At 44.2% G+C, this 27590-nt stretch overlaps 1 non-coding gene across 1 annotated transcript; it reads right to left on the bottom strand.

Moving 5' to 3' along the window:
• Positions 1-22793: 22793 nt before the first annotated feature.
• On the bottom strand, positions 22794-22975 carry LOC115484890 (U2 spliceosomal RNA). Its single transcript, XR_003945624.1, has one exon. It is a non-coding gene; the product is annotated as a U2 spliceosomal RNA (small nuclear RNA).
• Positions 22976-27590: the final 4615 nt, after the last annotated feature.

Raw genomic sequence — 27590 nt, 5'->3', positions numbered from 1 at the left:
AAGACTGAGGAATTGAAAGACTGAGGAAAAGAACTCACCAGGACCTTGGGGTTTTTTGTTCTGTCTTCTGGAACACCACTTCAGTCTTCATAGCTGTTTCCTAGTTAAGCATTTCCTGGAAGCTCCTACTGTACACAGACACTTCTGTACAGTAAGCACTTTCCTTCACTATCTGGGTGAAGGAAAGATACTGGGGAACTGCTGAAAATGGATTTGGATTTGGGTCATTAGGGAAGGGGGAGAGGGATGGGGAGATACATGAGAGTCAAGGGCACCATTTCATTGGTAGTGTGATGCTGGAAGCTGGTGTAAATTCTGTACCAGAACAAAAATGGAGTCCTGCTCTTCTCCATCTCCACCTGCAGTGGTGTCAGTCCTGATTCTTTGTGCCCTTCAGGCAGGACAGTACAGTAGAACATGGATGCAGTTTTCCATCTGAGAGTGCAACCTTCCTCTTGGGAAACCTCAAGGAAAAAAAAAAGTGCTGAAAATGCACACACAGCCATTTTCTTTCCTATTTGCTTCTCCAGGGTATGCATAAGCTCCTGAACACCTTGCTGGTGTGGTCCTTCAAGTCTCACTGGTCTTCTTTTCTTCCACAACTGACTGATATGCAGAGATTTGCAAGGAAAACAGGTCTTTTTCCAGATCTAGGTGCTATTTTTCTGTGCCTGCATGCCCCTTAGTTTTGTGCCCAACTTGCTGCCCTCTGAGGTCATGTTTTGAATGTCAGTGTTCTTAGCTGCCTGTGTTTACATTTCCCATTTTGGAGACCTGGCTTTCCTGGAGCAGTGGCCCCCACAGCTGAGCTAGTCTGCACAGCAGATGGGTGTTCACTACCTGGGAAAAGAGGTTTTTTTACCACACACCCAAAACCTCTCTCCCTCCCCGCTTTGCTGTGAGGGTCTGTGTGAGCTGGGCAGCAGATAAGCCTGCGGCTCTCGTCTCCACCCCAAAATGCCAGGCTTGATCCTCCTGTGAAGGTATTCTTCTCCCCCAGCCCAGACCTAAGTAATTTTATCTTATCTCCATCAACTTGCAGTCCAGGGCCTCAGTCAGAAGGTGCACTCGGGGTGTGGTGGTCTTCCATGCAGCTTTTGTTAAACAGTTTTACTATGATAAGCAAAAGTCTTTAACAAAAATGTTTAAGCCATGTGAGAAATAGCTACTCACTTTTCATAGTTTAGGAAGGTTTATTAAACCTTATCAAAAATACAACAGAAGACTGAATAAAGAAAAAAGGTTATGTCACTGGGAGCAAAAAATTTTCCCCACCATGTGCTCAGCCCCCTCACAATGGAGGTTTTTCCTTTTCAACCCTTTAACCCCCCCCCCCCCCAAAAAAAAATTCTGTCCATCAACCCCTTCTTCACTGTCCAGTGGTGGAGATCTCTTCCTCAAATCCTGGTTGGAGGTCAGATGTCACCATAGTGACAAGCCAACCCTCCCAGATGTCCCAACTCCAGCTGTCCCTTGATAACCACTCGAAGGGGTACAACATAACTATAAATCTATAAAACTTTTCTTAGCCTATATACATGATATTTGTCTGTGAATTGTGAGGGTCAATCAGTGCATTACTCATCTATCACAGCCATAAATCATAACATTTCAGTCTCTGACAGAAGGACTACAGGAGTTAACAGGCTTGGAGACAAGGATTTGACAGGGAAGGCAGGAATGTTCAGGGTGGAAGATGGTCCTTGTCAACAGGGTGATTAATTAGCACTAGAGCAGGTGATTAGAAAGCAGGATGGATTCTTTATCATGTGAAGGCTTTAGAGTGAAATAGATATTTTTCTGTAGCACTGTATTCCAGCTGGGTGCCAGAGGCATTAGTGGATGGAGGATGGCTGCAGCTCACTCCAGCAGTGTCCTGCTTCAAGACACTGCAGGCCAGGGAGAGTGAGTGCTGTTTGTTGCTCTCTGCAGGATTTGCAGTCTGTCCTGCACAGGAGATCAGGAGAGGGAACAACAGCAGTCCCTTCTAAGGTGAACATCCGCCCCAGATTCTTCTGGGTGATACCCCCTTTTCCCTGTGAGAGGTGGTTCTCTGTTGCTAGCACAGCTGGTCTTTGGCAGACTTCCTGTGTCTCCTTGTCTGCAGATGTGGTTGGAGGTGGAGGAGACTTTCTCTACTGGATGTGACAAGTCAAAATGAGAGGAAGAGGAATGATAATGAGAGGACCAAGGTATTCAGCAGAGCATCTATGTGCACAGCTGGAAGGTTGCGGACAATTTAAAAGTGGTCTTCATTGGTTTGCTTAATGGATTTGATGTGGACGCTACTAGTAAAAGTGATCTTTCTCTTTGCAACTTAAAATGTTGGAATTACTCCCACAGAAAACATGACTACCACAAAAAAATCATTACTAAAAAGTCACTACTTAAGTTGAAAGGGTAATTTAAAACCCCGCTCGTATTTCCTTTTCTATTGGTTCCTCTAAACTTTTTAATGTTCCACAACTGACATGGAATCACATTAAATACCTGATTCCAAATGTTTTGAAGATCCCTAGGTGTCTCTTTAGCCCAGCCAGTGGGTGATTAGGTGTTTCAATGTTTTACTTTGTGATGCCTAATTGACTTCAAAGCTTAAATCTGATTTTTCCAAACTGAGCCAGCAGTTTACTGGCTTTCAGTTGCAAATGAGTTGGGGAAGGACCATGGATGTAGTTGGGTACCACAGACAAGGTGATGAGGAGAGATTAGCTTACTTTAGGCAGAGCAGTACTGAACATTGCTAAATACCCATCATAATTTAGGCCACAGCCCACTCTTGTTTGAGCAACTGTCCTGCTAGTGCAACAACAATCTCCCATTATTGCCCAAAGGTCTTTTGTGAAACCTGCAAAGTCATAAAAGTGAGAATTCCTACCTAGAATTAGACTACCTAGTCCTAGAGAGTGTTCACATCTTTGATCTTTCATTTGCAGCATTCAATGGATTTACCATTGTCTGTGACTGTAGAATAAATGCAGAGTGAGCACTACAGATTTTAATGAAGGTAAATTCAGTTATAAACCTGATAGGACAAGAGGAAATTACTTTAAACTGGAGGAGGGTAGATTGAGATTAGGAAGAAATGCTTGGCTGTGAGGGTTGTGAGGCCCTGGCACTGGTTGTCCAGAGAAGCTGTGGCTTCCCCATCCCTGGAAGTGTGCCTGGCCAGTTTGGACAGGGCTTGGAGCAAACTAGTCTAGTGAAAGGTGTCCCTACTCATAGCAGGGGGGTAGAAAAATATGATCTTTAATGTCCCTTCCAAACCTTTCTATGATTCTATGATTCACCACAGGTAAAATGGCAGTATTTCCTGCTCCACTAAGAAATTTAATTTAGCCATTGCAAAGATTGGGGGGTTTTGTTTTGTTTTGTATTTTAAGCAGCTGCCAGAGCTGAATAGTGACTGGTTTGTGTCCAGTGAAGAACAAGCTTGGACTAAATGGAACAACTGCACAAAGATGGTCAACATAATAGGTAATATGAGTCTTTAAACAAAATCCAGTGCCATCAAAGCCAAAATACAAAAAGCTCCTAAAAATTTTTTTTTGAAAGAACAGATGGAAAAAAATTCATATGAGCTTTATAACAGGATCTCATCAATCAGCCCAGCAGCAATGTCATATAGAACCCTTCACATGTGGGCAAAAAACATAACCAGAACCAGACATGAAAGTGATATGTCCAAGCCCTCAAAAAGAAGGAGAGTCAGGGTGGACAGTGTCTTGGTAGGCTGAGGACAGGCAGGAAGCACAGTGGTTATAGTGGTGTTTTATCTCCAGAAAGCTGGAGTTTGGAAGATACAGGAAAGCATAATTTCAATACATTTTTTCAACTGATCAGTTCAAAATATATCATTGAGCTCTCAACCAGTCCTTTTTATGTCTGGTAGAAAGAAGGTGATAATCAAGCTGTTCAGAAAATGAAGCAAATCTTCAGAGTCCAGTATTTTCTCCGGTGTATTTCAATGTTATTCTGCCACTAGATGTCCTGCTGACCTCACAGAGTAGGAGATGAGCTGCTTTCCCTGGTGAACAGCAGAGACCAAAGTAGAAATCGAGCTGTGACAAAACCAGCTTGTAACTTTTAATTCCTTAGGGATTATTTTTGCTTAATAATACTTCTTAACACAAAGAGTCATTGAGAACCTTCTCATCTGCCTCCTTTTTTCAAGTGTCACGGTGGGAATAAGACTGCTGTCATCCGTCACTGATCCTATTTTGGAGCGCTTGTTTTCTACTTTAATATTTTGATTATCTTCCATAGCCCATCTCCCTGGTGGTCTCTTTGCTCATTTCCACGGAAATTGCTCTCCTTGGATCTCATATGCATGGGTGCTGAAGACTAAGACCAGCTCACCACTCTTTGTTTCCATTCATTCTCGACAAAACTGAGAAACTATCAACACCAAATGGCACCTTCCCAATCTCAGTATGATTCCCACGACAGTTCAGGACAGTTCCCAAATGCAAGGAAATTCCAGGGATGCTCAGTAGCCTATTGCAGGAGAGAAGCTTGGAAGAAAATATCAGAGTTCATGTTTTAACAGACTTTCCTCAAGACAATGGTGAAAGTTTTCTCCCCTTTCCATTAAATAGCTCTGTATCTCAGTAGCAATTATCAGAAAGGAAGTGCTGTGCAGGATAGGTGGGGCTTTGACAAACAACTGTATGATAAAAATACTAGGTCTGACAAAAATGGTCAGCATATCTTCTGAACAAATATGACAGCACACTGAACCGAAGGGTAATACCAGTAGCTTCTGGGCTAGAAGATGGGATCCAGAGCTTGGGCTGGTCCCCAAGCCTGATATGGCATCCCAAATAACAGACCTGAGAATGGGAGGATGTGTGGATGTCTCCTCTCTTTGCATGCTCCCACTAAGGGAAAAGCTGTGCCTAAAACTGATGTATGTTTGAGTGCAAATCCCTTTTCTGCCTTTCACATTTATTCTCTTTGCCTTCTTTATTATCAATTGGGTCAGTGGCAAAACTTGGCATAGGACTGAGTACTGTTCTGAATTGCAAAGAAATACTTTCCCACCCTGCAGGTAAGGTAATGCACTGAACATTTCCACTCCTCAGTTTCACCATCAAAGCAGAGAATAGCAATAGTGACCCAAAGAGCTTGTGACATTGAGATGCTTGACAAGTCCCAGGGGACAGAGATGACACTGTGCTGCCTGAGCTCCTGTGGCACGCCAAGTAAAAAAACTAATAAGGTTTGATGTGCAAATCGTGCTGCAGCATTGAGACTATTTCCAGGAATCAAAGAGTCAAACACCATACAAAACCCTTAAACCTCTGATTTTATCCACAGAATTAAATGGCTTTATCTGTGCTTTTTCCTAGAAAACTGATAATGCCCTTAGCACTTAAGAGGAGTTACATGGGGATTTTTCCTTTATTTGAAGTCTGGTTGAGTCTAGCTTAATTATCTAATTTGATCTAATTCATTGTCCAGCTCATTGACTTTCATTAAGTGGTTCTTAGAACATGCTCCAAAGCCTGTGGTGCCTGGACTCCTTTGATCATGGATAGAGGCAGGGTGTTACAGCCATAGGCATGAAGACAATGAATTGGCTCATTGCTTCATTAAATTAGAGCAAAGAGCTGGAACTCAAGTGGGAATGTGACACACTTTTTGTAGCTCATCCATTCTGTAGCTGATTCCAGACAGAGGCTGATAGGCATTGTGCAGGATATTTGAACGCGTGGTATATTGATAGAGAAGGCCATAAGAACAACATAAAAGGAAGAAGACACAAAATGAGGATTTTTTAAAAAACATCTTTATCATCCTCCTCATAAATAATAATACCAATTAGGCTTTAATTTCTCTCTTTGTTTCTCTTTGCTTCTAGGCAACATCTTGAGCTCAATCTGACCCCTTGACCCTCCTTCCTGTAGTAAGGTCTGACTAGCATTCACTGATGAGGCTGTGACAGCATTGTTCTTTCAAGTAAATAAAACTCCCTGGCTACATCCATACTAATAACCAGCACAGGTTGCAGCTGACTGTACAGTTAAACTTCATGCAAGGTCTCTGGAACAGCTTTGGACAGTCCCAAATAGTCCTGTAGTTGCACAGGCCAAAGAGCCTTCCTGGTGATGAGAATGGATATGTTCTGTAAAGAAACAGAGATTAACAATAAAGGTATAGAACCTTGCATCACATCTGGCCATTGGACTAGGGGGCAGACCTTAGAAATGTCTATTTTTGCTGGACAACTGTGATGCTTAAATGCTTGCCTTAAAAGATGTTCTGCTAGGATGAGCTGCAGAGGTCACAGTTCTTATGTGTTTGTTCATGTCTTAGTTTGGAAAGACAGGTGTCTGCCAAGGAAGGCAGGAGCTTCCCCTGAAATGGGAAATGTAAACCCTCTCCCTCTGAATTGCTATAAATTTGAAATTAAGGGGGCTCTCAGGCAAAAAAAAATGGGAGCAGGAATAACAGTTCTTTATTAGGGAAGAAAATAAAAAGGTAAAATAAACAATGCAGTAAACTAAAACAACACTGACAGAGTCAGAACACAACCTGACACCCTGTTGGTCAGGGTGTTGGTAGCAGTCCAATTGGAATGGTGGCTGCAGTCCTCCTGGAGTGTCAGGTGTGGTTCTGTTGGAGCAGAGATCCTGTAGAAGGGTGTAGTCTTCCTCTGAAGATCCAGTGGAAGAAGCAGCTGTTCCTCTGGTAATCCAGTGGAGAAAGCTGGGCTGGTATTCCAGAATCTCCAGATTATATCCAGTTAGGAGTGTTTGGCTCCTCCCACTGGGCAGAGCATCTCCCAATGGGATGCCATAGTTCTTATCAGTCATGCAGTGACATTCAATAGCCTGTTATCAGCAGATGTCTCCCCAGAGAGAGGAGGGGTTGTGGAAGAGATAAGGAAAACTGCCCACTTAACAGAAGACAGCTGCCATACAGATGGCAAATAGGATACAATTTGCTTGGCAATCCAGGACAGGTCAGTTCTCTTGCTTCATGCATATTAAGTTTATTTAGGAGCTTAATCCTAAAGCTGTCAAGGGAGGAGTGAAAAAAAAGCAGAACAGTATTTATTGGATCACTTTTACTTGGGGCTAATGTTCCAAACTTTCCAAGGACACCTTGCATATCATGACTTTGCTAAAAGCATGAAGTCAAGAGTTTGGCAGCAGGTGAGCAGTCAGTCATTCCTCTCTGCTTTTCAACTGTCCCTAGTTCATCATTCCAGGAGGAACCACGGAATTCAAAATGAGAGATTGTATCCATGGTGGATGGTAAAGGCAAGGATGCAGAAAAGATTTTGAGAAAAGTTTACAAATGACTTCTCAAATATCCTGAAATAGGTTCCTTTGGTGGTATTTCAGTTGTTTTGCCAACCAGTTCCTCCTTTGCCTTGTGAAGAGTTTGTACACAGGGACAGCTACATTTATGCTTTGTAAGTGTTCTGTTCACATTTTCTATATTGTATTTGGGTCAAACCAGAGATGAGATTTCCAAACTGCAAGTAACCCACTCTTTTGATAAATTGACTTGATCCGAAGAACTTACCTGGTGATTCCTGGGACTGCATTTCCAAACAAAGCAGGTAAAATCTCCTTCCCAAAGCTGAATTTTTCTTCTGTAAGAGCAGCCGTCACCCCCAGGCAGCTCTGATGTGACATCAGAACCCAGCATTCAGCTCCCACTCAACAGCAGTGCTCATGGAGCCTGGTCAGTACCAGGAGAAAAAGAGAGGCCTCCAACATCAGACAGATGGGGAGCTGCAGGAGCAAGTGCAGAGGAAGCTATGAAGGTGCTCCAAGGGCTGGAGACAGGCTGGGAAAGCTGGGGCTGCTCAGCCTGGAGAAGAGAAGGCTCCAGGGAGACCTTAGAGTCCCTGCCACAGCCTAAAGGTGCTCCAGGAGAACTGGAGAGGCACTTTGGACAAGGACCTGGAGGGACAGGACAAGAGGGAATGGCTTCCTTCTGCCAGAGGGAACCATTAGGTGGGATTTTGTGAAGATTAGGTGGGATATTGTGAAGAAATTCCTGACTTCAAAGGTGGTGAGGCCCTGGCATAAGTTTCCCTATGGGAAGCTGTGGCTGTCCTATCCCTGGGAGTGTTCAAGGCCAGGTTGGTGTCTTGGTTCGAAGACAAATTTAGGAGAAAACCACTCTGAAATGAGTGTTTATTCACTACAGGGAATAAAGCTGCTACAGCTTTTGTCAGAGGCGGCTGTGAAGATGCTTCTCAGTGGACATGAGTCACACCATGAGCACTCACCTTTGGACTCTGACTGTGGGAACCATGGGGTGGCGCAGTTACCCTGGATGTCAGCTCACAGCTAGCTACACACTGGCTACATATCTTCCCAAAATATGTGTCCACTCCCCAGCTGCTTAACTACAACCACATGTTAAGGAGTTGCTGCTTTATACACGGTTTAGCTGCATCACCTAACCCCTCTCATGTTTTGCCTTCCAGGGGGTCAGTGAGGTACTGTGGGAGAAGAAAATGCAGTCAAGCGTGTTGTGCTCTCATGTTAGCAAGTGTACCCCTTGCAGGGATCCCTTTCCTCTCCTTTGCTTAAACAGGACTTAAAAAAATAAACTAACTCCAAATGCATTTTATGTCTCCCCCCTCAGGGAAGCACTTCAAGGATGTTGCTTGTTTTATTAGTGAGGCAGCAGGATGCAAACCAACAGATTTGCATGTGGCAGAAGATGGTGGTGGTGGCTAGCCTCCCTCCGCATGCCCCATCTCCACTAGTGGGAAGAAAAGGTTGGAGAGCTGTCTGCTGTTTGTGAGAAGCACTCTTTGCTCTCTGTCTTTGGGTCTCTTTCAGGCTTGCAAAGGTGTGATAGGTCCAGGGCCCTGGCTGACTTCCAGGGAGGTGGAATGCACTGAATATCCTCCTTGGCTTGAAGTGGAGCTGGTTTTCCTTCTTCCTTCTTCTCTCCAGCGATTGCAGTGCTTTGCTGTGTTCTTACAGACTGCCGCAGAGGGGGTGCATTCCAGTGGAAAATCTGCCTTTGCTCATGAACAGGGACACTGCACATGCAGAGAGGACAGCTTGAATCCTGTGTTTCACATGAGCTCTATCCTGGTATTAAAAATACTTTGGGATACAAGGAGCATTTCTACCCTGGGATGCCAGATTTGCTCATGCAATGGCTGCAACTCCACTCAGCCTAGTTTGCCTTCCTGTGGTGAAGCTGAGGCAGATGGATCCTCTCCTGCAGCTGGCAGTCAGCATGGCCGTGGTGTTACATGCACTGGTGCTCTGTGGTGCCATGCAAGCACTATGTGCAAAACACACCCAACCAGGAAGTTGTGGTATTCTTTCCCAAGAGCACCACAGATCTCAGGTGTGATATGACTTGAACTCACCCTCCTGCCTCACAGGCATGTTTTGCTTTGTCTATAAAGGCCCTTCCAGTACTGTGGGATGCTGATTCTTATCACCCTGTACACTTGAGAGATCAAAACAGCCTTGAAAAGCACCTCCAGACTCTGCTATGAGTGCCCTGCAGCCTGCCTGTTCTGGCCACATTCCAGCACAGGAGAGGAGTTCCACACTCTCCTCTGAAAGCACCACAACAGCACCATCTCCTCTCTTGGCCAAAGGTGCAGATCTCCAACACGTGACACAGAGCACTGCTGTCCATAACAACCAGTGGGTGCAGAAGCTGCCTTTGGCTCCAAGTGCCCCATGTGGAGCAAGGACCTCAGGGGCCGTTTGTCTGGGAGTGTCCGTCTCTGCTGAAGGGCTTTGCAGCTGCCTTCCAAGGTCAGGACAGTGTCACCATATCTCATCACAAGCAGCACCAGTTTTTTGGCACGGCTTAGACCAGAAGAGTCCTTTCATGACACTGCTTCACTTGGCAACCACTGGACTGAAGCCACCATCTAAGCTGTGAGCCTAGCATTCCTCTGGGCACCTCAGAAGTCCACCTAAATCAGTGTGAGACCTAAATCTCCCTTCAGAGGTGCCTTCCTCCACTGATCAGGTGCCCAGAGCTCCTGAAGGAACATGCTTCAAGGTGCAGTTAATTGTTTCAACATTTAATATTTAACATTTTCTTCCCCTTCCAAAATTACTTCCCACCTTCCCGCAGCAATTCATATGATGCTGGTTCCAGGACCAGTTAGCCAAAACCTAGCAGGTCTCCCGCTTGGGTGTGCTCAGATGTGGAGATATCATGCCTCCACTCCCCTGTTCCATCTCTGGCCTTGAGACAGTGCCTTGGGATCAAGGATGGGGGCAACTGCTCCAGCAGGAACCTGACCACCCTTGACACTGGGTGTCACTGCTGGGGTGCACTCAGCCTGCCCCCAGCACCCTTGGTGCCCAACTCAGGCACCACGTCTGCTTCTGCTATCAGCTCCTGGCTGTGAGATGAGCCCTGCAAACCCACACATTCCTCCTTGCTTACACATCATAAGCTTTATTTGTTTTAATCAAAGGGGGCCCTGATAATTATTAACATATTTAATTATTTTTACTCTGAGTCACTCAGCTCAGGCTGAGTGGAGTGATTACAAGGATTGCTTTGCTGCACAGTCCCAGCCCTGGAGCATTTGCACCACCAAGTAATGACTCTTTGCAGACAGAGCTCCCATTGATGCCTGTCTCACACCCCACCTTTCCTTCCAGTTTCAGCTGCTTTTTGCTTTGCTCGGAAGTGCTGGTCTTCACAGGAGTAAAACTGGGCACATTCAGACAATTTTCAGGGCTAAGACTTTGCATGCTGAGGTTGCTTACTCCGGGACAGCAAGGTAGGGAATGATGTTCATCTGAGCTTTGCTCCAGCCCTGCACTTTAGGAGGGGTGTTATTCCATCTGCACTCCTCAGAAGCTGCATCACCCATCCAGGACCTCTCCTCCCAGGCTTGCCTGGGAGTTGCATGGCCTCCCACAGCAGACTGCAATAGGTGGTTTCTGTCTGAGGAAACTCATAACTCTGCACTTCCACATGATTTATGAGGTTCTCCAGCCTGGGCTGGCCCATGAGTTGCAATCATTCCTGGGCTCAGTGGTTTGTGGTGACACTACCTGGAACTGTCTGTGTGGTTTCCTCCTTTGTTGTCCATCAGGGCTTTGGAAGGAGGTGCTGCCCTTGGAAAATACCCACCATCAGTTTGGAAGGCCTGGGCAGTTTGGATGGGGACCAAACCCATGTTTCTGGGGTGCCTTTGCACTGGGGTGCATCTACACCATCCTGAGTGAGCTTGGTTCCTGCTGACTCCTGAGTGACCTGGGACTTTCTCCCCAAAATACAACAGGGCACTGTGATCATGGATTTGCATTTGGACAATGCTCTCAGGCACACGGTGTGACTCTTTGGGATGGTGCTATGCAGGGCTGGGAGTTGGGCTTGATGATCCTTGTCACTCCCACCCAACTCAGTCTATTCTGTGATCTGGGATGTTGTGATCCCACGGGATTGCCTTGGTGCTGAGCATTCAGGAGAATTAGCGTGGCTTGTGAACAATAATTACTTTAATTCTCTGTCCTGCCAGTGATATGAGACTGCATTAGCCAAATATGTAGGTACAAGGAAATTGTGGAGAGACTCAAGGATGCACGGAGGAGGCCTTGACAAAGCTGGGAATGGAACAAAAACCTGCAGACTCACACAGAAGATGCTGGCCCTTGCTGAAATAGAGCACTTCTTTTGTCTTGGATGATTTTACTGCAGGCTCCAGGAAACAGAGCTGGGGTCCTGGCATGTAAAGGCTTGTACCTATCAAAGTCTGTTTCTAATCTTGATCAGGAATTTGCATGGGCAGCAATCATCCCAAAGTCCTTGTATTTTTGGTGTCATCTCATTGCTCTAAAATTTTTGTGTGTCTCTTGAAGCAGTCCCCAAAAGCCACATGGCCACAAGCTGCACATGAGACCCTGCAAACACGATGTGCAGGGGAGGGGGAAGAACATGTGCTTGGAGCTGATTTTAGTTCCTGCACTTTAAGTACATCCTGGCCCCTGTGATGGTCATGTAGCACTTCTGGGGTTATTTTAATCCAGATGGGCTGCCTGAGCTGATTCCCAGCTTCCAGGAGTGACTGTTCTGGCAAAATTAAATGAAAGACCATGAGTGGCGGCTCTCTCAATGCTGCTGCTGCTGAGACCTGTACCAACACTGCATCCTCCACCCACCACTGCTCTCCATCCCCTCCAGAAACATCCAGACAAAGCTCCTTTATTGCACAGCCAGAGCAGGGAGGGGAAAAAACCAGAGCAATTAAACCCGAGACTACGCTAAGGCAGAGGAAAACACAAAAAAAATTGCAATCCCCGCAAAGTGCCTGCAATCCCCGCAGTGCTAAACCTATCTGCTGACTTCCCTTCTGAAAGCAATCTTGACCCCACCCGGGTGGGAAAACGCCTGTAGTTGTAACCACCCTGTCACAAAAACACAAAATGAGGTACTTGTCTGAGCATTTGATTGCAGAGCTTGGCACTCAATTCATTCCCTTCTACAAAATAACAAAGCCAAGATGCTTCAGGTAACAGGGTAACAGTCAGGCCAAGAAGTCTGGGAGTTTCACTTCCTACAAGTAAGTTTTGGCACAGTAGCTACCTCACACACAATTAATTACTTCAGCACCAGATTATAGTTGCGGGCTCCAATAGAAGTGATAATAGAAACCAATTAAATTAATCTATATTTACTTTGTAGGCATATTTCCCTTTGGTAAATCTTTTCTTTAATTTGACAGACTGGACTCCAGCATTTTGTTTTTATTAAGAGATACAACCCTAAAACCAGAGGATGAAATCCAAACCTGTAAAGCTAAGAAATCCCTCCCTTTCATGTTCAAAACCATGCATGACATGCTGTTAAAAAAATAAAACCAAACCAGAATGTATGCACGTACCCGGACTAATAAAAGCATACCATGAAATATGTGGTAAAGTGCCAGCATGTCTTGCTGGAAATACATGAGCATGAGCTGGGCTGGAGCTGGTGGCTGACACAATGTTCACACCAGAGCTTGAAACTGAGATAGACTTTGGTGTCACAGTGGGCAGGCTCACAAAACAGCTTGCATGGGAGAGAGCCACGGTTTAATGTCATCTGCTGTCAAGGAAATGGCTTGCTAAATGCAGCTGCTCAAAATGGGATGGTCCCACTTTGTGCCATTATATTTTGGCATAGATCATAAATGGTTAAATACTCTAGTGTTCCAGTAACACTGTCTGCTTCTTTGGGTGTTTCTACAGCACATACATCTGGGAACAGCTGAAGGCCTTTGTGTCTTTTGTGAGCTCCATACACAGTGACTCAGAAGTGAAAGATTTATAAAACATTGCATTACCATATCCACATCTCAGGGAACAACCCTAATAAGGTATAGCACCAGTCAACTAAACAGTGACCTGCTACAGACAGAGAAAGCCATGAAATCTGTGCCATGGCATGAGATGTGTTTTTATAGGTTTTCATACCTGTTAGCCCTCCCTATGTCACTGGCAGCCCTTCCTTCCTTGCCTTCTCTGCTCCAGCATGGTCCTCACAAGCCTCTGAGGATTCGTGAAGTCCTTCTTGTCATCCAGTCAAACTGTTCCTGAAATGTTTAAGGCATCCCATCCCATCCCATCCCATCCCATCCCATCCCATCCCATCCCATCCCATCCCATCCCATCCCATCCCATCCCATCCCATCCCATCCCAAGCCAGGACATCCCTCTGGCTGCCCTGGATGGCTCAAGCCCTGGCCCGGGGCCCAGAGACCTTGGCATGAGGCCAAAGACACCTGTGCCTTCGATTTTAACCCATTTTTACCAACAATTACCAACTCTATATGAGGATTTACAAGCCACGAGAGTTTAAGCAGAATGATAGTTAGTTTATCACAAGGTGGAAAACCAGAATTTTAGGGTTTTTAGAATGGGGTTCAAAAGCCAAGATAGAGGGATTTGAGCATGCCTTGTCCTTCTTTCTTCTTCTTAGCCTCCATCTTCTCAGTGATGGTGGCACTTCTGGATTGGTTTGGAGCAGAAACACACTGTCTAACACAGGTGATAGGTATTGGAAGATTATTGTAAATAAGGCACACATAGTTTTTAGTATAAAAAGATAACACTGCCTCTGGGGCAGTCAGTGTGCCACGGACTGACTTTCTGGACAGACCTCAGCAGGTCAGGAAAGGCTGTTATAGATAACAGGTCCCTGTTTGCTTTGCCCATGCAAAGATATGTTGCTCACTCAACAGAATACTTGGGAAGATAGAGACAAAATCATACAATCATAGACTATCCTCAGTTGGAAGGAACCCACAAGGATCATAGAGTCCACCTCCTGGCCCTGAACACGACACCCAAGAATCACAACACATGCATTTGTTTGTTGCTGACCTGTTGCAGGTCAACAACATTGTTTGCTCCCCAGCAGTGCTCCAAAAAACCTCCCAAACCAAGGAGACAAAACCACTGGTAGGTGAAGGACGTGCTGCATCTTTGCAGTCGAGACTTCCCCTGACCTATTTGAGCTGATTTCCCTTTCTGATTAGGAGTTTTCCCTTTTAGGGCTCAGCTTGCTTTCTGGTGGTGACTGTGATGAAGAAACTCCTGGGACTGGTCTCTGACATTGGCTGCTATATTTCCATCCACAGGGCTGGGCTGTGGATGGGGTCAGATACTGAGAGCCAGAGCTGGGCAAAAGGCTCCAATACTGGTCTGTGTATCCCATGATCCATCTGCTGGTGACTGATGGAGGAAGCTGTTGTGGGTGGTCAGTGTCCTGAATCTAGAGGAAGGCTCCAATATGTGGTTCCTCATCCACAATGAGACATTTTGCTGCTTTCCCACCACAACCCAAGAGCAATTGTTATATTTGGCTTATTCTTCCACCAGATGTAGGTTTTCTGTTTTAAAGCAGAACTTAAAAATGAAAACTGTGCAAGAAGTGCTTTATGGTCTGTGTTACCACTGGGCCAGGAAGTGAGACCCTGAAGAGGTGAACTTAGTCTACACAAATGCTCCACTTCTGTTTTTCACCTTCCATGAACTCCATCAGACTGATTGTGCATAGCCTCTGTGCACTCTTTTCTGCTGCAGTTGAATTTGGACACGGTTTAGAGCAGGAGATCTAGCCAGGCTGTGCCAGAAGAACTCTAGAAGTGAAACTGTATGAGCCACCATTGCTGGGACATGCTCAGCAAGCCATGAGAATACCACATTTTCATATCTGTGCCCTCAACCCTTCTCCATCGTTACTGGAAACCTCTTGTGAGCCCTGAATGAGCTGATTCCTCTGTGAAAACTACTTTCTGACTTAGTAATTTCAGGAGAGGAGATATGCTTATTGAAACACACGAACACTTTAACACTGTCAAATGTCCCCACCAGACAGAGGAATTAAACTCCTGGGTTGTTTCCATTCTTGTCTCTTCACCCTTCACCCTTTTCCCTCATGTGCATTGACTGCATCAATAAAAGTTTACTTTGTAAGTTGTCCAAGCTATTATTATGTCAACATATTCTGAAAGGCCCTTCAAAAAAGTGAAAAGTCACAAAAAGTTTCAAAAGCTTGAAAAAAACAAATCTTATGGTAGATCCTCACCTGCTTCCCTTACCAAGGAAAGGGCAAGAGGAGGCTCAGAAAGGGTGGAAATTTGTCCTCAGGAGAAAAGAGACAGAGGCAACAGAGCCTTGAAGTCTATCAGAGGTCCAAGGCTGGAGCCCAAAAGCAGACACATTTCATTTCAAAAAGAGCTTTAACAGTGGGAATGATTAGGTGTTGAAACAAAATACCAATGAAAGTAGTAGAGTGTTCCTCCTCAGATACTTTCAAATTGTGAGCAGATGCCTGCTGGAACACAGGTTTCAGCCAAGCACAAGTTATTGCGTTCCTTATTGGAGTATGCAATTTTATAGTCCATATTATATGGAGCTCAGACTAGATGATCTTATGGCCCACTATGACTAAAATCTAAGAAATAGGTAGTTCTGCATCAAAAGGAGCCAGGTTTCCTCTGGATTTGTATTTTGAGGCTGGCTAACTCTGCTGCCTAAGAAGACACAAAATCCGATTGAAGGCTTTCTCATTTTATAGCTGTGCTTTTAAAAAAGCAGACTCTATTTTCAGGTTGTGTTTGTCTGGCTTCAAATGTGGTTATGGGTCTGCCTCTCTGCTTGACTGACTAGAAAGCCTTTGCTCTCAGGAGGATACCAGACAAAAAAACTTTTTGGCCTCTGATCTCCTGCAAGAGTGGTTGAGCTCGGCCAACAGAGTCAGATGCTGTTTAGAGTGGGAGTGGACAGACATGAGCACACACATTCTCACAGTCTGAAAGAGAAAAGTTTGCAGTAGCTTCCTTCCTCCAGACTAAAACCAGAGAATGATAAAAGTTAACATTAAAGGAAAATTTTTCTCTTCAGATGGAGGCTGATATGTTTGAATACGTTCATTGTCAAAGCAGTTGCCTCTGATAGCAATCAGACGACCCCAAAGATCTTGTCTGTTAGGGTTATATACTAAATATTCGTGTTAGCCTGACTTTACTTATTCTTGGCTTTGTAAAATATGAGAGCCAATCAGTGCAGAAATCTGGTCTCTACTCAGTTTTCACGAGAGGTTGGCAGCTCACCCCCTTTAAATAAAAGCTTAAGCGGAATTCATTGTCCACCTCATGTAACCCAGTTAGGATTCAATTAAGAGCATTTCTGGGCTGTATTTTAGGAGTGTCTGTCACGATTTTACCTTGCTTTAAACCCTTCCTGTCTCCGTGTCATGCTGTGTGGAAAAGCTTCACTCTTTGAAGGAATTGATCTCCCATATCTTTTGCCCCACACCCTCCCCAGACACGAGGGTGAGCTGATTTTTGTTAGGTAGCAATAACAACTTCTCAGGATGCCAAGTTCAAAGCTTCTAACCTACTGCCAGTGTGAAGCCCAAGAGTGAGGTCAGGACTAATCTCAGACTTCTGACCTCCCAGTCACATCCACCATTGCTAGATCAGAGAGCAAAAGTGGAAGAGCTTATTTTGAAAGGTTTTAGATTTCAGGTGAGGTCAACAAAAGATTTGCCCAGATGGAAGAAATCAAGAGGATAATATGGCACATATTAGAGGAGATGAAAGGCATTGTGTAAAACAATCTCCTCCTTAGCCTAGAAAGGAAAGTCTAACTACCAGGGTAATCTTCCGGCAATGGCAAGTAAGCCCAAACCATCAGAAAATGTAGCAGAAACCAGGTACTGTCCTGGAAAAAGCAATGCAAGCTTAGAAATTCAGAGTGACATTGCTGGGATTTATAAAATCTTCCAAACAGAGTACGCTCCAGTCTCTTAAACTGGTGGGATTTAGGTGTCTTGGTACTTTTGATAGTCCCATGAGGCACCTTTTTGCATTTTAAGCAGTGTGAATATCTTGGTAACCCCACTGTGGGAGCTTGATTTGTCACATTTTGAAAAATTTTGAAAAATCAGGGTCATGTGGAAATGAGAAATGTTTGGGCACTTCACCCAGAAGAACCACACAGAAAGACATTTATGCAGCATCCAGCCCACTTCAGCTCAAGGAACATCAACAGACCTGGTGTTCCCCTGCCATTTTGCAGATATGTGTTCCCAGCTGTACTGGGAGCCTGTAATGGGATTGGGAATTAAAACCAGGTTTCTTGACTACCAGCTCTGAGCCACTGACTAAATGGAAAAAGCATCAAAAAAAAAAAAAGATTTCAATTTCTGAAACCACCATTTGGGAAAATGACAGGATTTTTTGTGAAATCGATTTTTCTTTAGAGGAAAGAAGGGAAACCCCATAGAGATGTGACTAGAGTCCTCCCCTCTCCAGCTTACCTGTATATGCCCTCTTGCAGTTTTTCTTACACCTGAATTTGCCTCAGTGATGATGCCCTGGAGGAGCAGGAACACTAGTGAGTCCCTTGCTGGGGATACCCCACTTGGACTAGCAGTGGGATTTGTTAGCATTCAGGGCTGTATTTCATCTGCACACAGGACTGCATCAGTAGAAGACTGTGTCCTAGGGTAAAATGATAAATTACACAGAAGATTTTAAAGAATAATACAGAAGTTTTGTTAATCTGAGGTGACAGATATGTAAGCAGTGGTGAACACACAGATCTCGTGGGCACTCGGAGGGAAATCCAGCCCCAAAGGGTATTTGTTGCTCTACTCAATGCACTCTGAAAGGTCTTGTACAAGAGACCTCGTTTTCCATTCCTTGGACACTTTTGTTAGTGTTTTGGATAAAGACAAATAACAGAAGATGCTGCTGTCAGTCTCTGTGCACAGGATTTTATCTGGGGTTAGCTGGGCTATTTTCAGCTCAGAGTGGATAACCACACTGTATGGGATTACCATATATGTGTTGCATTTATTAGTATAAACACAAATGTTGTTATAGGCATAAATCAAATTAAAATTTAGACTTTTCCATGTAAGTTCCAATGTGTATCTGTCTAAACCTCTCTCTTAGATTTGTTAGAAGTCACTCTGTGAGAGAAAGGGTCCTGGCTCTCTCACAAATGCCTGCTTGATACCCACCTCCAGGGCAAGGACCCCGAAAACCTTGCTTTGGTGCCATCAAGTTGTACACCTGCACCAGTGAGGTCCCAAACGTGAGTCAATCAGGCGAGGGTAGCCTTGCCCACCCATCGTGTCACATCTTTTCACAGACTGCAGAGACTGTCAAATGACAGGGAGTCAGTGATGATCTTGGGCTCTGGCTCCTCTGCTGCTTGTGAGGGCCCTTTTACCTGTTTGGTTTTATACTTCTTCCTCTGCCCAGGGACGACTGCTGCTGGCTGTGGCTGCCCTTGTGGTGTAGCTGGAACCTGGATGGTTTTAATATCTGTTGGTTCTATGGCTGTGCTATCCACATTTCCCTCAGTGGGAAAGGTGGTACTGCTAGGCAGTGTCTCCAGCCTCTGTAGCAGGTTTCTGGGCAGCATTCCTAGTCTCTGGGGCGGATTTTGAAGTAATCCTCATCCTCAGACGACCACTGGACTTCCAAATGAGCAAGATGAACAGCATATTTTCAATTGCCATCCAAAGAACCTTCAATCCGCTGTAGAAATAAGACTATAAATTGAAGTGGAAACAAGTCTTAGCCAGAAATGTGCTGTATCCAAAAATGACAGCATTTAAGATTTAAGTTGGAATATAGACAGAGTGAGGAATGCTTTACCACTGGGAGCAGCTAAGTCCTGAATTATCAGGGAACAGATGGACATTCCATTGAGACATTGCTCTCTGGGCTGATCAGACAGCATCTTGCCAAAGAAATGAACACAAATCTTTGGGGACAACTCATTCTTTATATAACCCAAATGTGTTTATTTTTTGTTTGTTTGTGGTTTTTTTTTTTTTTTTTTTGCCTTACAGCCTGTTACATTTCTCTGCATTTCACTCTGAATGCATGGGGACACATTTGCTGTAGCCTGTTTTGTCTGGTTGTTCTTCTTAGAGCTTTTCCCAGTGGTGGCACAGAGTCATCTTTCTTTCAGATGTGGTATTAGCTACAAAAGAGGCACGCAGTTAGATGTGGCAAATTCTAGTATATTACCTGAATCTATTTCTTAGGAGAGAACTATGTCCTTTATGTATATGGAGGGCAATATACAGACAGTTCCATCTCTGTGGCATCCTGTTGCATTCAAATTCACATCACTATTATATAACAGCAAGTGGTCTTTAGTCTCCCCCTGTTGCCAAGTTGCTTTTTGCCAAAATGCTGTCTGCCTTTGAAATGGCAATCATAATGTTAGGAAAATTAATCCACAAACACCAGAGGTTTATGTCCGAAAAGGAGACAGAGTCCTTTTTTGGCTTTATTCAAACAAAGGGAGAGGCCATGGCGAATTCCCCTGGGGTCTCTCAGATATTTGGAGGATGCAGCCTCATTTTTATCCTAATTTCCTGGGCACATTTCCCCATTGCCTGAGGTACTTGAGAGGTACAGACTCCCCAATACACCTGATCCCAAAGATTTCCCTTTAATGTATTAGCCTCCCTTTTAAGTTTTAATTCTTACAGAATTTAGAGGTTTTCTTTCCCATTGTTTCTTTCATCTTTCAATGTCTAATTTCATTTATCAGCAAACCTAAAGTTTATTTGTAAAAGCAAGTATCTTTTTCCTTTCCATTAATCAGTCAGTGGAACCCTTCCCATTGTTTCTTTTATCTCCCGGTGCTGGTTTTATCTACCAGCAGACCCACAGCTTGTTTGTAAAGACAAATCTGCTATTCCTCTCAATAACATTTTCATAAGATAGATGAAGGGAAAGTCTTATTACAGACAATTAGTACAAGGACATATTCTAATGAAAATCCTCCTGCAGGGGAAAAGCAGTGGGTGATGTTCCCACAAAGCTATGACTGAAATCTTCACTTGTCCTTCCTCTTTCCCCAGTTCTTTGATCATTGATGCAATTTACAATATTAATATTTTATTTGTAATTCTTTGTTCATATTTGCTGTAATGAAAATGAAGAGATACAATTTCCTCCATTACAAATGTGTATTTCTGGATTGATTTTCCTCAGAAAATAAGTTGAGCTCTTTTTAGAAAGGCAAGCGGAAAGGGATTTAGGTTTCTGCATTGAGAAAAGAAATGTGAGGTACTGAGTTGTTATAAATAAGCCTAATTTGATTTAAGCAGAGCAGATTTAAGAGTGGAAATTAGGACTTGGCATCTTTTTTCTTCCTGAGATGTAATGTAAGATGGAAATGATAAATATTAAAAATTATCTGATATGATACCACAGAGATGCTGACAGAATTGTTCTTCAGTCATGCTGCTTATTATTATACATGGCTTTAATATCACAGGAAAAAAAAACCTCCTACTTATTTTACTAATTTTTCAAGTTCCAGAAAATGAACCTGTTGTTATTCAACCAATTTCTCTTCATGGGGAACCTTGAGCACTTCAATCAATTTTCTTCAAGCACCAGTTTTTAAATCTGCAAAAATACATTTCTCTATGTCAGAGCAAAGAGCTCGATTTAGGAAAGATCACCTCCCCAGCTCCAAAAAGATTATTTTGGGAACTTTATTTTTTTTCTAAATCCTGGAAAATGTTTAAAATTAAAGTGCTTTGAGCAATATTATTAACAAAATCACTACAGAGATACCAGAGCGGGGAGGACTGGGAGAACTGTGTTAGTATCTGCCTAACTCCAGTGATGACTGGCACAATTACTCATCCCACAGCAATATGTTTGGCACAAGAACAAGGAATTCATGCTTCTGTAACCAAATGCACTAGTGAGCAGCAGAGGCATTGGGAAGGCTGGTCTGAGTGGTTTTTGCTTGGCTTCACTTTGGCACCCATCTCCAGCTCCTGCTGAGCCCATATTAAATGGTGCAAAAAATCAAACTGTTTCATACTGATTTCAAAAGGAGGGGAGTTTTCACAGCTCCCTGGTCATTTCTAACAAGCTGTGTCTACAGCAAGTCCCTTCTGGGTCTGGCACAGCTACCGTCAGCTCTTCTACCAAAAACTAGTAGCCCGTGACTGACGATGTATAAAATGAAATATTACTATTTTTTTTTTCTTGGTTTTCCTTGCTTGATGCAAAGCTCACTGTAGGTCCCTTTGTTCTTCGCAAGGATGGAGATTAATACTTTTTATAATGAAAGACAGGCTTGAATGACCTCCCTCTGAGATGAGGTGACTCAGAGGGGACTGCAGGAGGGCTGGGCAAGTGATCTGGGTTTTTTTCTCCTTGCTATTTGCTTTTATATTATGAAGGACAAATCTGGGACTGTGCATGGCAAATCTCAGCCAGGCTGAAATCAATGTTTTCACCTACTGAATATCAGATTGCCTCTGCTGAGGATCAGCATTCAGCACTGCCACCAGGCATTTCACAGCACATTCATTAATCTGGAGATCCAATCAATACACCTTGTGATCCTCACAATACTGCAGTGCCATGCTTTGGGCCATCTCATCCTGAATGCAGCCTGACTTTTCATGCCAAGACACCAAGAACCCAGACCTTCTGCAGTGCTGATGGATAATGCAGGGCCTGGTAGAGCCTGCTGTGACCAAGACAACTCCTTGTGGAACCTCAGAAGGCCTTTTGTAAATGTGGTCTGTGGTTCCTGCCAGCTTTCTTCCTGTTGCCTGGTTGGCCTTAGCTGCTGCCCAAGGGCAAAGAATCCAGCACCATCTTGTCAGTGAGCAGCTAAAGGTGTTTTCTGTATTTGCCATGCATGTGCATGACTTGGGGTCACAGAATGCTGTGGGTTGGAAGGGACTTTACAGACCACATGATTCCAACCCCCCTGCCATAGGCAGGGATGTGTTCCACTAGAACCAGGCTGCTCCAAGCCCTGACTAACATGGCCTTCAACACTTACAGGAATGGGGTAGCCACAGCTTCCCTGGGCAACCTGTGCCAGGGCCTCACCAACCTCACAGGGAAGAATTTCTTCCTAACTCTTTTTTTTTAAAAAAAAAAGAGTTAGGAAGAAATTTACTCTTTTTTAGTTTAAAACCATTTTCCCTTTTCCTATGACCAGATGCTCATATAAAAAAGCTGCTCTCCCTCTATTAAAAGCCCCCTTTGGTCACTGGAAGCTCTAAGCTCTCCCTGAAGCCTTCTCTTCTCCAGGCTGAACACCTCCAGCTCTCCCAGCCTATCTCCAGAGCAGATGTGCTCCAGCTCTTGGAGCATCTCTGTGTCCCTACTCTGGATCTGGTCTAACATGTCATTCTGGTCCATGTCATTCTTGTTGGAGACTCCAGAGCTGGATGGAGAGCTCCATGCAGGGTCTCACGAGGGCAGAGTAAAGAGAGAGATTCACCTTCTGACCCACCTCTCTTTTGGTGCAGCTCAAACCTATCAGTGCACCATTCCCAGAGTCACTGCAATACTGGGGCAATGCTTGAAGCAGGCAGAGCAAGCTCCAGGTCCAACTCTCATGCCCCAAAGTCTGTTTAATATAAAATCCTCTCATCAAGAGCATATCAGATATGAAACTTTTAAGATCAGATACTACACTTGGCCAACACCAGCAGCAAATCTGTCCTTTCTTTTTGCATGGTTCCTTCAGAGGAATAGGTGCATGTAGATGACCCAGCTGGTGACAATACTTTTCATTGTCTTGTTATTTCTTAGCTTGAAGCTTGTGAAAGGAAAAAGCTACAGTAAAGCCACTTCAGTTCTCCTTCTGCTCATCTTTGGGACTTCTCAGAAAACATCAAGCTCCATCCCAAGCTCCATCAAAATCCATCCCTTGCTGAGAGATTCATGGGGCCTTTTGGTTGAACCAAAGCAGTGTTTTGGCCTTTCTTGTCCCAGACTAAGATGCTTCCTTGACAGCCACATCAGCTGCCTGAAACCAACCCCCTATCTCCACTAACCAGCAACACAAACCAAAGCAAGTCCCTGGTGCCAATGACATTTGAAGACTCTGTCAGAACTGCACTAAGTTCTGATCAAGTACTGCATTATCAGCTGCAAGGCACATGTCATCACTCAGGGTTTGCAGTAGGGTAATCGATATCCAAGCTTAGGGGCAGATCTTTCACATTCTGTGTGTCAAGGACCTTGAGAAATGTGAAGTTTTTAACAGCAGGTAGCAGCTACTGGAGATTTTTCTGTTAACATGGAAAATAAAAAAGGTACAGGAGGAGTGAAATTATTGTTCTGGAATGGACTGCCTCCATTCACGTACTGGCTGATTGCATACATCCATCTTCTGCAGTGCCAACTCCTTCTCCTCATGCAGTTGTATTTTTGGCTTTGTTCCCAGTGTAAATCAGCCAGAGTCTCCACAGTGATGGTGTCAGGTATCAGCCTGGTGCTTGGTTTCAGCCCAGCTCCTCAAAGTGTACCATAAATAAAGACATAGAGAGGCAGCAGATGGGTGTCATTTCTTCCCCAGACCCTTGGCAGCTACCTGGGACTCTTGTGAGAGGGTCTTCAAATACTGTTGGAAAAACCCTCCATGTAACTACAATAATTTAAGTAAGCTACTAGTCTGGAAAATGTCTGAAGACACACAATCAAGATAGCAATGCTCAAAGGTAATCTAAACCACAATTTAAGTGCATTAAAGTTTCTGTATTTTAGTTGTTTTGTTCTGTGCCAGTTTGGGATTGGATGGGAGGCTTATTCCATAGGGGAAACCCAGAGTATGACTCAAGTCTAGGAGGTCAGAAGGCATATGATGAGTTTCCCTTTCTGCTCTCTCTTCTTCGCAATGTTTTTTTTACTAAGAAATAAAAGAGCCTGAGGAACAACACCTCTTTCCTTCTCCATGAAGCTATCATGCTTTCCATTTCCCACCAGTGATAAACTCTCTTTTTTTTCCCCATAGGAAATTAGAAGAGAAAGAATAGAAGCAAACAAAAAAGAGTATATTTTCTTTTTCCATCAAAAAGATGTTTTTAATCTCCCCATAAAAGGTCTGATAACTATTTTACTACTGTCTTTGCAATTAATTCCTTTTTTTCTTTGAGTTAATCAACACACTTCATTCAAATCTGAGCATTTCCTAGCAGGGTATAACCACCAGATAATTTTGTTGCTCCTGTTCCAAACCTGCAGAAGACCTGGTGTGATGGAAATCTTACCTGCTAATTAGTAGCAGATTAGTGTGTAAGGAAAGTTATCCCCACCACAAACCTAGCCTGTCAGGAGCTGCCCTTACAGCAGAGCTGGGTGTGAAGATTTCTGTCCTGCTTTGTGCCTCAAAAGGGGCAGCAGATGTGGAGAACCTCTGTGGCTCATCACCACAGAGTAGCCTGCAAGGTTATCTGACTCCTCATGTCTGGCTACCATCCATATGGTCTCTGCTCCATCACCCTGTTCATCCTGCTCAAGTTTTGTGTTGCTGAAGTGGCTCCTGAGGTATTAAAGAGTCTTTTTTCCCAGCCCTGTGACCGAAAAAGAAGTTGGGATTCTTTGGCTCTGGTTTTCATGGTTGTTTATTTTCTTTTATCTATAACATTCCTTCTCTGACCTGCAGAGGTCTGTCTGGCAGGTCAGTTTGTGGTGCACTTACCACCCTTGGGGTGGTGTTAGCTTTTTATACTAAGAACTACGTGTACTTTATTTACAATAATTTTCCAATACCTGTCACCTATGTTAGACAGTCTGTCTCTACTCTAAACCAATCCAGAAGTGCCACCATCACAGCAGAAGATCGAGCACAAGTAGAAAAAACACAGGACATGCCCAGATTCCTCCATCTTGCCTCTTGAACCCCCATTCTCAATCCCCAAAATTCTACATTTTCACCATAAATTCACTGTCATTCTATTCAAACCCTTGTGGCTTGTAACTCCTCGCACAAAGCTGGTAATGGTTTCCATGGGTTAAAATCAAAGGCACAGGTGTCTTTGACTTCATGCCAAGGTCTCTGAGCCCCCTGCCAGGGTCTCGAGTCCTCCAGGGCAGCCAGAGGAATGTCCTGGGTTCTGACACATCCTCTCCAGGAGAAGTGCATGGTTTAGAAGAAGACACGTGCCTTCTTCTGTGCATTGAACACCAATATCATTGTAGCCTTTCTTCACCCAGGATCATCATTCACCAGTGCCTCCATCTGCCCAGCAGCCCATCAGTAATCCCCTGATTGCTCCTGGGGACAATCAGGGGATTACTGATTGTAATCCAGGGATGTGCTGCAGGGAAAGGGAGCAGTGCTGTTTCCATGGAATCAGCAAATGGTTTGGGTACAAAGAGATCTTCAAGATCTCTTTGCCATGGACAGGGACACCTTTCACTATCCTAGCTTGCTCTAAGCCACATCCAGCCTGGCCTTGAACACTTCCAGGGATGGGACTGCCACAGTTTTTCTGGGAAACCTGTGCCAGAGCCTCTCCACTCTTACAGCCAGGAATTTCTTCTCAATATCCCACCTAACCTTGCCCTCTGGCAGTAGGAAGCCATTCCGCCTTGTTCTGTCACTCCAGACCTTTCTCTAAAGTCTCTCTCCAGCTGTCATGGAGCCCCTCTAGGCACTGACAGGGGCTCTGAGGTCTGCCTGGAGCCTTCCCTTCTTCCAGCTCCAGCTCTCCCAGTGTTTTAGTGTCATCCCAGTGTCTCTACAGGGATAAGGGAAGGCTGCTGGTGACAGTGATTTTCTGACCCACCAGAAAGTGGATTGGAGATTCATGTCCCACCAGACAGCACTGTGATGCCGTGGCCATTTTTGGATACAGATATACAGGTTGATAATCTTTAATTTGAGCCATTGGACTGACCACACATCACAGCATCTGCAGATGGTAATTTATTTGAAGGAGAGAAGAAGTATATTGTGGAGCAAGAAGATGACAGTTGCCTGGCATTCACAGGCAAGGGTGCATGCAGGGAAGTTAAAGAAGAGGCTAAACTCATTTCCTAGCAGTAGCTGAGGAATAGGAGAACTGAATACCCATAAGAGGATGGCTTTGCCAGCCACAGGTTTGTATTGTTAACACTTCTGCAGTTGTACATTCTGGTGATACATGTGGTTGACACAAATGTAAAAGTTATTGGTTTAACCCACTTAACTCCCCTCTCTATTTGAATCTTTTCTTTGATGTACTTCAAGAATTTTTTGCCTTGCTCTGTTCATTCAGCCAGCTTCAGTTGTGGACACATTTTCTCTGTTTCTTGTCACAAATACGTCCCTGTTTAAATGTCAAGACTGACTATTCAGGAGATTATCAGCCTCAGGAAAAAAATCAGCACAGTATAATAATATGCCATAACCCTGGCACATTCTCACCATGGCAGTGCATGTTTATGCAGATAACAAGAGCATCAGGAAATAAAATAATTAGCTTTTATGATACAAACTAAAACAGACATTCTGAAGGGAGATGAATCTTCAGTCTCCAGTACAAATCTGATGTAAAACTCCAATTGCCTTTTTTACTTTTTTTCTTTTTAATGTGTAATGTTTTTTTCTCTGATGGAGGTGGAAGGATTTCTAAACAGAGAGACCAATAATTAAAATACTTGAGCTTTCCTTTCAGAAGTGAAAAGCTCAGAACAGTTGAATAGAAACAAATAAAGAAGAGTAGATTTTTTTTTCCATTGAAAAGACATTTTAATCCCCCCAAAAGGTCTGATGAGACAATATTTGTCCATGTCTGCTCTGGGAGTTTAAGTCAATATTTGGTGGAAGTTAGAAAGAGATTCCTGCTATTGATCCACATTTGCTTATTCTGGGTTTTTTACAGTTTTCCCAACACATTCGTTCTTTGTCAGAGTCTGAGACAGGACATGGGATTGCTGGGGGCTCTGATCCATTCCTGGCAGCCCCTCTCACTTTAGCTCAGTTTGCATGGCACAGTCAGGAGGTCAAAGCAGGGTCCTGCTCTGGGGTAGGGTGGATTAAAATGTGGAGGAGGGCTCTGGATGTGCCCAGCTGAGAGCAGAGCTCAGTCCACACAGCTCTTGGGTGGAGGGTAAAGTGTTGCACCACTTCAAAGCACCTGGCTGGACCTGATGGCTGGACTGGGCACTGAATTGCCCATCTGCATCCTGCCAGGCTCACAAACCTCATGGCAAGGCAACAATTTATAAACACTTGCCAGGAAGGAGTTCAACATTTCTAACACTCTCATCCATGGGTTATTTCTTTCATCTTCCAGATCTTTTGGCATCATTCTCTTCCATCCTGTTGGTGCTTGGACGCTCC

This window comes from Serinus canaria, chromosome 1 (assembly GCF_022539315.1).
Source record: "Serinus canaria isolate serCan28SL12 chromosome 1, serCan2020, whole genome shotgun sequence".
Lineage (NCBI taxonomy): Eukaryota > Metazoa > Chordata > Aves > Passeriformes > Fringillidae > Serinus > Serinus canaria.
Note: the sequence above shows the minus strand (reverse complement) of the source record. Positions and strands in the feature narration are given on the sequence as shown.